At 32.0% G+C, this 13,181-nt stretch overlaps 1 protein-coding gene across 1 annotated transcript in view; it reads right to left on the bottom strand.

The window, feature by feature from the left end:
• The window catches only part of LOC139524717 (roundabout homolog 1-like), a 192,883-nt gene that overhangs the window by 147,279 nt on the left and 32,423 nt on the right, over window positions 1-13,181 (bottom strand). Inside the window, exon 4 of the mRNA XM_071319737.1 lies at window positions 4,932-5,037. The gene's annotated coding sequence lies outside the window, so the exon portion shown is untranslated. The remainder of the gene's footprint in view (window positions 1-4,931; window positions 5,038-13,181) is intronic.

Raw genomic sequence — 13,181 nt, 5'->3', positions numbered from 1 at the left:
CTAGTTTTGTTTGAAAGAAGAGGTTGTTCCAATATTTGACAAATCATTAGAACTAATAACAGGAATAACCATAAATCTTTGACAGTTTATTCTTGTGCTCTCTTGTAAGACATGTACAAATAAAGAAATAGAACATACAGAATTTATATAAATTTTACAGTAAAACCAAGAAAATCATACAATGCAGTGACTTCTGAGAATTTGGAATTTGAGGAGCAATTTAAAGTATAACCTAGATAACCAGTGATTTTTAAGATTATAGGCACACTAAGTCAAATTTTTAGCACAATTCATTTTAATTGGGAGACAGACATTATAAGAGTCATCCTTTTTTGTGGATATTTTTTTCTAAATTTTTATTTTGTTTTTTGTCAGGATCATTTATTTCATATCATATCGGGCTAAATCAATTCAGATATTCTGAAGTTTAACAAGAGCACAGAGATTGCAAGCTGTTAGCACATGACTTTCTGGAAAGAAAAATTGACCACTTCAGTGATACAAGCAGATAAAATCTGACAAAAGGAAGAATAAGAAACCTGCTTACCTGAAATCAGTGTTAATAGTTAGATAAATAAGTTGTTTTACCTGTCCAGGTGTTAAAGGTATGCTGAACAAAAACTTATCTACAGAGCTATCAGTTCTCTGTAACCTTATGTCAACAGACACATGTCAGACTATAAGACAACATTATTATAAACTATATAAATACGATTTTTCAAATTTAATTTACTTGTCCTTAAACTATAAGGTGAGACATTCGTAAATGATCTTCATTCTTAAATAAACTTCCTCTTTAGGTTGCCATACAAGTGCAGATTATTGTATAAAGTAATTGGTCTTGTCATTAAGTATCTTCTTCTAGGAATAAGTCAAATAACCTACAGAAGGCTATTGCTTAATACTTAGTACCGAGAAACATAATTTAATAAACACAGACATTTTTGTAACAAACAAAAAAGTCTTCATTTCTGGTGAAGACTTTTATTATAATTTTACAGGTTGAAGAATCCATATACATTTCTTTTTTCTAGTTTCAAACTATAACTTAACAGTTGCAAATAAAAATGGCTTCATTGTTTGTTTCGAGTGAAATTAGAGATTAAAGGTCTATATAGGCATCAAGTGACATGATGTCATATGACCCTTACATTTGGCAAGACTTTCAAGATCTACAACTTAACAAACAATGCTCAAATGGCTCTAAGAACAAAGTTCATCTTTTCAAAACAACAAAAAAAAAATGCAGCTCTTACAAAGTTGGATCATCTGTGATTTACCACCAATTTCTAGTGAAATGTTAGTGAGAAAAGTTACCATAAAGGAAACTCTCCTATTCAACCTTATGATTCTGTCAAAGGCAAAGGCCAATTGTCAAAGATTTGGTTAAATCAAAGTGATGGAAATCACTCATGGAAAGATTAGAAGAGTAGTTTGAATTATTTCATATTAAGGTATGGTAAGGAAAAATGAACATTTATAAAGCACTATTGCTGAAAATTGCATTTACAGCAGCTCTTTAGAAGGAAACTTGCTTTTCCAGTATGAGGATAAAATGAGCTCAAATTAAATAATATGGATCTCTTAATTTGTACGATTTTATTTAAACTGCAGTTTATATCTTATCGAAATTATGTTGCTGGTTCTGAACATGTTTAAAACAAAAACAAAAAAAGGCAAAAATTCTTCTGGTAAATGTTACCAACTATCCTTGTAAGACATAAATCTGGACCAACAGCTTAAAACTTTAAAGTGTCAACAAAAAAAATTGAAAAATGTTGTTTTGAGGCATTTTGTAAGTTGAAACAGAGTTGATTTGACACTGAAGATTAAAAGTTTTAGAGTGCCTTTTGGTCAACTTTTTAAGTATTTTTCAACACAGGGCAATGAAAATGTACTTTTTCAACGTAAACCAATTAAAAACTTATCTTATTGAAATATGGATTCTTTCTTGATTGCAAAAATATATATTCACTTCTAATAAAAATTCAAATGACTAAAATAGACATAATGATTAATGATAAACTAATAAACAATGGTTTGTTATAATTTAAAGTTTTAAAATTTTTAAACTGTTTCAAGCCAATTCCTGATAAAAAAAAAAGTGTACTAATTTAATTACAGATGATTATTGGAAATTTATGAAGTAAATTATAGGCCTTATACTTGAATACCTTTTATTTATTCATATTTATATTCATAACTCATTTTTTTTAAGATCTTGTTAATCCATTTATCACTTGTCTTTCAGATATAATTTACAGAATCACTTTATGTAATGTAGATCAAAAGTAATTGGCAATAAATAAATCTATCATCCTTATAAATATCAAACATCTATACACATTTGTGTATTCAATTATGAGGTCAAATACTTGTGTATTAAGAATTATATTGAGTGGTCTGGATAATTATGTAAGACTGAGGTTGATAGGTAATGTGGTCAATTTGATTGGCAGTTTAGGAGGTGGGGCATTGTAATTAAAGGTCCACCTTGTCTCTGATTGTTTAGTGATAATGACAGTTGTCAATCATACTAGTTGAATCAATACCCAGTTACCTAATCAAAATGTTTTTTAAAAAGCCTGCACATCAACACACCTTAATGACATACATTCTTGAATGAACTGCTCCAATAATATACCCAGTTTTTTTCAGTTTATATGTGTATTATGTGCACATACATCAGAACCATAGGGAACTATATTTCAGTGTGAATACATTTAGTAACAGTAGCTAACCTGTCCTGTTGTTAGGGAGGCCGGTGCCTAAGTAAAGATTTAGAACAAGTTCTAATCTTTCCAAAAATTGCTAACAACTTTGAAATTCCATTTGACAATTTTAAAGACAATTTTATGAATTAAAATTGTTGATTTTATATGCATTCTATACAAATGTACATCTATTTAAAATGGAAATCATTCAATTATATCAGAACATAAAATAGATAAATGCCTTATTATATTATATATTTTGTTAAAGTTCAAAATGTCAAAGTAACATGCCAAATCTCCACAAAATAAACTGTGTTCCACTGTCCTTGGAAAGCCTTCTTACATACAACAGAATTAATTCAGTAAGAAAATGTTACTTGTCATTTACTCCTAAATCAACTGCACGAATCCCATCTGCATATTAACAAATTTCTGGCACTGTATTTTGCAGAAAATAAAATGCCATGTTTAATTGCTGCAACACCTGTACCTCATTTTTGTAATGTAAATTAACAATATTATGTAACCATCAAAAAAGACATAAAACCTCACAAATATTCCTACCCGTCAGTCACTGTCAACACTTATCAATATAACTCATATCCTCTAAAAAGCATCATATTTTTTATCATTCTAAGATTTACATGTCATTCTTATTGCAATGCCTGATCTTCAAATGCACAGATCAATGCATCTCCATATTACAATGATGAGCGATCTTAATGCACAGATCAATGCATATCTTACAGGGAAAAATATATCTGTTTCACAGAAGACAACAGATATAATGTTTCTAAGATGGCGACAGATTGTTCCAATCCTTGTAACCACAATCCCTTCCCCTTTTCCCTGATTGTTCCTTTTCAAATTAAACTTTATAACCAGGTAACTTTGTACTAACATGAGCAACACACAGGTTACTACATGTAGAGCAGGATCTGCTCACCCTTCCAGAGCACCCGAGGTCGTCATTGGTTTTGGTTGGTTTCGTGTTGCTCAGAGTCTTTAGTTTTCTATACTGTTGTTTGTCTTTTGGTCTTTTAGTCTTTTTTGCCACAGCATTGTCAGTTTATTTTTCAACTTTAAACATCTCTTTAGTATCTTTTACCTCTCTTTTAAACAAAAAGAGAAATAAATGTAATCCACTGCTTATAGTATATTTGATAACATGACACAAAGTTAACCAACTAACCAACTAGCTGCTTTACTTTGATGAAAGGAAATCATTTTCCAATAAAACCACAAAACAAGATGCAAATCATACATGAGTTTAATGAGTTATGATATGACCATAACAGCCATCTTGAATATCAGCTAGGATTGACAAAAACTTTGTTATAACAGCCAGTTTGCCTACTATAAAATAAAGCCTTGCTGAAAGTTTATTATCCAAAACATTTGATGCATTGTTCAGACCAGGTTTATAACAATAGTTATCAAAGGTAACAGGATTATAATTAAGTACGCCAGACGTGCATTTCGTCTACATAAGACTCATTATTGACGTTCATATCGAAATATTTATAAAGCCAAATAAGTACAAAGTTGAAGAGCATTAAGGATCCAAAATTCCAAAAAGTTGTGCCAAATACGGCTAAGGTAATCTATGCAGTAACAAATTAGACCAATTACTTTGCAGGGAAACATATCTAATTATTAACATAAATTATCACAAAGGTATCACAAAACATGTTCACAGACATTTTCTAAACAAGTACAGTAGCTGCAGAGTTTGTTGTGCACAGAAAGAGGCCATGTTATGTTGTGCTTCAGAACCTCTGTCCTGGATTAGTGGAGGGTTAATCTCACATTTCTTATGTGCCTGTCAAATCAGGAACCTGTTAGTCGGTTGTTGTTGGTCATTCATGTGTATGATATTTGTATTTTTAAAATCATTTTGTTATAAATTAGCCAACAGTTTTCTTGTTTGAGATTGATTCACATTTTAAGGCTTTGTAAAGTACACCATAGGGAATGGATTTTTCTCATTGTTGAAGGAAATATACCCTAACTGTCACCTTTAATTGCTTCTCCTTTCATGTCATTTAAACTTTGGTGGATAGTTGTCTCATTGGCAATCGTGATGATGGAAGGTTTATACAGCCCTTGCATGGTGGGTATTGGCAATCATACCACATTTCCTGATTTGTATAATAAGGAAGATATAATCTTCAGAACAAAATATAGAAACACACAAACCAATATAACATGACATACCTTTTAGTTATCCTCTATTCCAACTGACAGATTCTTGAACGCAAAGTGTATAAAACTTTTGATATGTATTTCTCTTGATTTTTATTCTGCTACAAAAACTTACAATCTAAAAAGAAAAGGCAATAAAACATGTATCACATAAGATGCAAGAACTTTAGAATGACAGAAAGAGTGTTTGTGTGTCTTGTTTTTTTGCAGCTTTGGTGCCAGTATTTTTTCTCAGTCTCAAATTAAGAAGGTGCTCAAGTGCACATGTAATTCTGAACAAGAAATGACTACACAAGCTGCTTACATGTAATATGTAATATATTTTTCTCTTATCTGTCTACAACAGCAATAATTTCAATGTCAGATTTAATGTATTTATGAAGTTATATAAGAAATTAAATTCCTCATTACACAGCATTACAAAATGGCAATAGCAAGCATCTAGTGAAAATATCATACATAATTAAAGTACAACAAGCACTGTTTGTTTAATTATTGAAACACTTTTTTCCATAAATCCTGGATATTGCATCTGGTACAAACATGTAAATCAACAAAAGTCCAATAGCTTAATAAATATTAATAAACAAGTGCCACTTTGGTTGCTTTTTTATTTGTTGGTGTTTAGCACCACTTTCAGCAAGCTATATCATGAAGTTTGGACCATTGACCTTTGGCAAGAAAACTGGCAACCATGTCAAATAAGATACAAGTCAAACATACCTCAACACTGACTTGCAACCTCAAGACTTGACAGGCTTTTGCTCACATTAAATAAACTACTTAAAACCACTTGGCCAATGAGGCTTAAGCACTGATAAAAAGAATTGTAAAAATATTCCACTGTTTATAACCTTCTTCTTTCACTATGTCTTATCAGAACAAAATCATAACTATTTTTGGGTTAAGTCACTGAATTCCGTCTACATTGATTTTAAGCTTATTTCTTTTCCCCCAGTAATATAAATAAAGAATGGTTTACAGCATCAATCTTAAAAAAATAAATTCTCTATGAGTGCATCATCAATTAGTAACTATTTACCTTTTGTATTTTTGTGACTTAGGTGCTGATGACATATCTTTAATAGTCTCTGTTAGATTTATTCACCTTACTTATTAGACACGTGGCAATTTAAAGCTTAACTTACTGTACAGGCACCTTCTATAGTTGAAGACTGTATATTGATCACAAGATGTCTTTTGATTTTGATGTGTCATTGGGTTGCTGTTATTCTGTTTTGCATGTGTCATTTGGTTGCTGTCCTTTTTTTTGTATGCGTCATTAGTTTGCTGTCGTTGTTTTGCAGGTGTTATCAGGTTGTCTCTGTTTTGCAGGTGTTATCAGGTTGTCTCTGTTTTGCATGTGTCATTAGGTTGCTGTCTTTGTTTTATATTTGTTATCAGGTTACTGTCTTTGTTTTGTTTGTGTCACTGGGTTGCTGCCAGGTTTTTTGTATGTCATTTGGTTGCCGTCTTTATTTTGTATGTGTCATTTGTTTAGTATAGGTCATTGGGTTGCTGTCTTTGTTTTGCATGTGATATAGGATTGCTGTCTTATTTTGTATGTGTTTGGGGCCAAAAAGAGGTCTTACTGGACCTACTCCTTTCTTTCTGTATTTATAGAGGGTCCTAAAGTGGAAGCAAAAAATGTCCATTATATGTTAAGAATAAACAGAATTCAGATTTATATCTTTTATTAGGAAGATAACTTCCAACCTACCAACAGTATAAGTTCAAATCACTTCAATGAGTCTTCTATCTAAAGGAATGCTAAATGACCGAAGTCTCCAAATAATGCCATCCAGACTAGACAACACAGTTTACAGGGCAAAAATAAGTGATCAATTATAGCAAATCTTACATTCATATTACTATGCTGAAGAGCATATTTACACAAAAAATGTCAATGGTTAAAACTAAATGTGGGAATATCAGAAAATCTACTCTTGACAAAATGTAAAAGTGGGAATCTATAAGGCTATCTGTCAGACAAAATATACACAAGTATTAACAACCAAAATATTATCTGACAAACATACCACCACTACAATCTAAACATGACAGTTGGTTACTGTTTTATATTGCTATTTTACGTAAATACTGGACCATTGCACTAGATATTAATGATAAACCCATGTTCATGGCCGTGAGCAAACATTCCAGTAAAACCATACTGTTGTCGGACTGTGTTAAAACGTCTTAGCTCTGCAGTCATCAGAGACTTGAGATAAGGGATAAAAATACATCAGTGACACAAACACACATACCATAAATGTACTGGTGTTGTCTGAATTAACTTAGATGTACTCACGTTCCCCTCCACAGGAAATTAGCTAACAGGTGCCCCTTCCTATCAAACTTTACTTTATCATAGATGACAAAGACAATTAACACTAACCACTAAGCTACTTCAGATAAAATCACCTACTCTATGATGTGTTAGTTCTTTGATTCTGACACTATAGATATAAAGACATTGACTTTGTTATGGCTAGGGTCTACGGCTTGGGTCTATGGCCTGGGTCTACACAATCAAACAAACAAAAACTACAAATAATGTGTCCACAATAGGATAATTTCTTTATTCTAAATGTATATCTTTTGTATTGCCTTTCAAAAGTATAACTCACTCCATGGTAAAAGTACAACTGCTTATATGGCAAAAATGTATACTTAACCTCCCTTTATAGAATTCACAATGAAAAGATTCTTAAATTCAAACTACCCTTAAAATTAAACGGAAACTTTCAGGAACAAAGAAGAACATGTATGTGGACTTTTTTCAGAATTCATTGTTAATTTGTTTTTGTTCTGAATAATGCATGAAATATTAACCACTGAACAGTAAGCAAACAACAATTTAAGAACACTTCCCTTTCAGAAAAAGTTTGTATTCACTTTACATAAGGTCATACTAATATGCTGCATGTAATTGGACACAAGTTACTGTAGCACTGTATCTGATGAATGACCTATCAAAATAAATAATTGTGAAATGCATTTTAAATTAGACATTGACAATGACACTAATAACAGTGACTCAGTTGTCACTGTCAGAACAAATCTATCATTGTTTTCAAATAAGTAGCTGCAGCAATGATTTTGTCATAACAAGGTCTTTTATGGCTAATCTTGACTAAACGCAGTCTTCACGCTGAGTGGCAGCCCAGGCAGCCCAGGCTTGTAAAATTGCTCTCGGGCTTATAAAAATCATATCTACAGGCCAACAGAATCTAACTAAAAATTTCAAAAATTGAGCTCCGGGCCTGTAGATTTAACATTTCATCTTAAAGACTGTAAACGGTATGGATTTTTGCTCATTGTTGAAGGCTTTACATGGAAAGCTAATGTTCACATTATTTGAACTGGTTTAGAAAGTTGTTCCATCAACAAAAACACTAAATCTTCTTATCTCACAATCGGAATCAATAACAGATATAAATGAACAAATTAAAACAATGTTCCAAGTACTATTATGTCTTTCAAAATCATGAGATGTGTACAGATAGCCCAAAGACACATTTATTTTAGAATCAAGTTTTGTGTTTACAGTTTAATCTGCCTTAACAAAACCAAAATTGGGTTGAAAATGTGTTCAGATTAGAAGGAATTTGGATTAAACTACTGTAACCTTGTATGTCTAACATCATGATGCAGTGATTTAGATTTGTATCATTTATTACATGTTAGAAACTTTAATCTTTCTTCAAATCCAACTTTCACAATTTTAAAATGTTTCCCAAATGTCATCAGGCTTTAATTCAAAACAAATTACTTGATTCCTTACAACTCCTAGTTTTAATCATTTGACATGGATACAAAATAAATGAAAAATCATTGGACTTATATCAATTGTAAATCCCTACACGGTGGATCCAATCTCATTAAAGAATAAACTGTAATTACAATTTACAGACACCAATCTTAAATTAAATAAGAATTCTAAGTGCTGTAGGCAAATCTTTAATGTTGAACGATTTTCTTCAAATCAATGTTAACTATAAATAAGTGTCAGGAACTATTGTGATCAATAGAAGAAACTGTTAAAACAAACAGCTCCGTGCAGAATCTTGGCGCAAACGATAACAAATTTTTTAATCGAATGAATTTCTGTATCTCTTTTATCTCCCTGACAATTAGATAGAAAGAGTGTAAATTTATAACACCATAATGATTTCTATGCGGTTAATTTCTGGAAATTGCTCAGACACACTAAAACAAAGCTTTGTAATTAGTTATGGCACAGTATGAAAAACCTATAATATTGTCCTATAATATATGACTTTTAAAAACTCAGAATTGAAACATGAAAGGGAGGAGGTCAAGTGTAGGTAGCCTGAGACTGGACAAGTTTAAACTGCTCACAACAATCTGCAGAATATATAGATTTGGTATGAATGCCAATGAAACAGAACTTTGTCCACCATCATGGAGTAAACCAATAGACCAAGTTAATGAATGATCTATACAATACTCATAATTGGTTATCAAAGGTACCAGGATTATAATTTAGTACGCCAGACATAATAGATGATAAGATTCTCTGAGCATAGATAGTAAGTTCAGATGCTTCATATCTGTCTTATAGTTAACCTTTTACCTTGAAGGTCTGAAAAACATCAAATATTAATATAATGGTTCAGTGAATCATGAAAATGAGGTCAAGGTTAGTGTCAAATATCAATATTCATATGACCTAGTAAAGAATCTATGGTGAGGGGGAAAAGAGGAAATACTGTTGGTCCTGATATTCCCTGTGAAAGTTACCAAACATGTAAATGATGAAATTCAGTCACAGAACAGTAAACTGAGGTCAAGGACAGATGACATGCAGTATATTCGTACCTAAAATACAGACCATCGGGTATCTTTGTGAAAAACTACCTTGTATACTTTTTCTTTTACCTTCTGCATATAAAATTATTTTTTCTTGTTTATTGCGTAACCAACCCCATAAACACACACCTATGCCCTTATAAAGTTATGTCACATATTTATGAAGGTCCATCTTACTGAAGGTGAGACATGTTGATCATGTTATTTGATATACCATCAAAGAATAAGACTTTTCTTGTAACTGTCACCTGGCATTGATTTCATCCCTCCCTTTTAGTAATGCACATGTAATTCAAGGTTAGATCATTTGTCATCTGCTGTACTGAATTTATTTGTCAATATCTATTTGTTTTCTTAGTCTGGACCCTGTCTGTCCTTTTGAATGATTTGTTGTTACATCTTGGTTCTATTCTGTATAGTTAAAAATTGATCCTTTTAAACATAGATTTCATGAACAAGGAACATGACAACTTTTATGAACTTATAGCAGAATGCATTGAGTGTGTAGGTAAAGGTAGAATCTTTGGTTAGCTTGCTTTCTAGCTGAACTGTGAACACATTATTAGGTTAAGCTTTCTAACCTCCTTTCGGAGTAGTCTAGTCCTAAAGATAGATAGATTGGTTATCTGTCGGACTGGTCTAATCTTAAAGAAGGGTAGTTAAATAATGACTTCACGTTTCAGCTAGCAAACAAGCTAACCAAAGATTCAACGTTTACCTACACACTCAAAGCATTCTACTGTAATGTTTTTCCTGATTTTGTTTGATAGCTGTCTCATTGATATATACGAAAAAATATCTTTTTTATAAATGTCAATGCAATGGACAGCAGTATTGCCATCATTTAAACTAGTTTACAATATATATCTAAACAATAAATTTTGTGCCTATCCTTATGTAATATTATACCCATTACGAATTTTGAATTTGATGTTTCACTTGGGACATGATATTAGATAGCACAACCCGTTAATCATGTGAAGCTTTATGAACCAATTTTGAAACCAATTTAATTCTAGCTGTCATATCTCACTAGCAGTATGTATACCGATATTTTTATAGCGAAACGGTAGAACAGTAGTGTGATATTGCCATTTTATGGCTGAAACATGAATGTAAGATGCCAACGGAAACCATTTAATCATTAAACAATATACAAAAAGGATATATATCTATAAATTTATATTGTATTTATTCAATAAAATAAGGTAATTGAATACACCACATAGTGCTAACTAAAAGCCTTTTATGTGTTACAGCATTTGTTTAACAACAATAGTAAGATCCAATAACGTCATAGATGTTAACAGTGAAAACATTATGTATTATCTAACTTGAAAGTGAGAACAATACGATCCTATGGTATATATTATACCACTTTTTATGGAATAAGTAGTAGATACTAAATAAATTACAAGCAGAACAATAGCTGTCTGAATCATTTAACAGTTTTAACATATATACAACTGAAGAACTCTGTGGCATTAACCTTATTCTATTCAGCTTCAAAGCTCTATAAAATAAATACAACAAGAGGCTCTCAAGAGCCTGAATCGCTCACCTGAATTTTTTTGGTTTAATCTCTCATCAATGATTATTTTGGCTTTTCAATTTATTTAAATGTTCTTTGAATCGTCCTATTTTCTTCAAAAGCAAAAAAAAATCATTTCCTCCTATGTTCTATTTTAGCCATAGGAGCTATGTTTCTTGACATACAAGGAAATGAAATATAAAATTTATACTAGATACTCTGAAACTCTGAAACTCATTTAGCCTAAGTTTGGCTGAAATTGATACAGCAGTTTCATAAGAGAAGATTTTTTAAAGTAAGTCAACATGATGAACAAATTGTGAAAAAAGTCTTTAAAGGGCAATAACTCCTAAAGAGGTCAATTGACAATTTTGGTCAAATTGACTTATTTGTAGATCTTACTTTGCTGATCATATTTGCTGTTTACAGTTTATCTTTATCTATAATAATATTCAAGATAATGACCAAAAACTGCAAAATTTCCTTAAAATTACCAATTAAGTGGCAGCAACCCAACAATTGGATGTTTGATTCATCTGAAAATTTCAGGGCTGATAGATATTGACCTAATGAACATTTTTACTCCTTGTCAGATTTGCTCTTAATGCTTTCGTTTTTGAGATATAAGCCAAAAACTGCATTTGACCCCTATGTTCTATTTTAAGTAACGGCGGCCATGTTTTTTGACGGATCAAAAATCAAAGCACACACTTTGTGCAGGATAATCTAAGGAACAACCATGCTAAGTTTTAACCAAATCCATTCAGTAGTTTCAGAGGAGAAGATTTTTTAAAATTAGCAAATATGATGAACAAATTGTGAAAAATTGTCATTAAAGGACAATAACCCCTTAAGGGGTCAATTGACAATTTTGGTCATATTAACTTATTTGTAGATCTTACTTTGCTGATCTTTTTTGCTGTTTACAGTTTATCTTTATCTATAATAATATTCAAGATAATGACCAAAAACTGCAAAATTTCCATAAAATTACCAATTAAGTGGCAGCAACCCAACAATGGTTTGTTTAATTCATCTGAAAATTTCAGGGCTGATAGATCTTGACCTAATGAACATTTTTACCCCATGTCAGATTTGCTCTAAATGCTTTCGTTTTTGAGATATAAGCCAAAAACTGCATTTGACCCCTATGTTCTATTTTAAGTAACGGCGGCCATGTTTTTTGACGGATCAAAAATCGAAGCGCACATTTTGTGCAGGATATACTAAGGAACAATCATGTTAAGTTTCATTCAAATCCATTCAGTAGTTTCAGAGGAGAAGATGTTTGAAAAATTGTTAACGACGACAGACGACGACGACGACGACGACGACGACGACGTCGACGACGACGGACGCCAAGTGATGAGAAAAGCTCACATGGCCTTTTAGGCCAGGTGAGCTAATAAACAAAAAGGACTTGTATTGATACGTCAGAAAATGTTTAATTGTTGTTTAATAAACTGTGGCCAACCTTTGCTGATAGATACTGCCTTCTGTTATAAAAATAAGAAGATGTGGTGTGATTGTAAATGACACACTCTCCATCAGAGACCAAATGGCATAGAAGTTAACAACTACTGTTCCTTCAGCGGTAATTGTTGTCTCTGTACTATCCTGATATCTATAGTTGTCTTTGAGTTCTACATTGTTGTTGTTTCAGTGTTGCTGTTTGTTCAGCATTCATTGGTGTCTCTGTGCTAACCTGATACATTGTTGTCTTTGAGTTGTCCGTTGTTGCTGTTTCAGTGTTGCTGTTTGTTCAGCAGTCATTGTTGTCTCTGTGCTAACCTGATATATTGTTGTCTTTGAGTTGTCCGTTGTTGTTGTTTCAGTGTTGCTGTTTGTTCAGCAGTCATTGTTGTCTCTGTGCTAACCTGATATATTGTTGTCTT

The sequence above is a fragment of the Mytilus edulis genome, chromosome 5 (assembly GCF_963676685.1).
Source record: "Mytilus edulis chromosome 5, xbMytEdul2.2, whole genome shotgun sequence".
NCBI classification, from domain to species: domain Eukaryota; kingdom Metazoa; phylum Mollusca; class Bivalvia; order Mytilida; family Mytilidae; genus Mytilus; species Mytilus edulis.
Note: the sequence above shows the minus strand (reverse complement) of the source record. Positions and strands in the feature narration are given on the sequence as shown.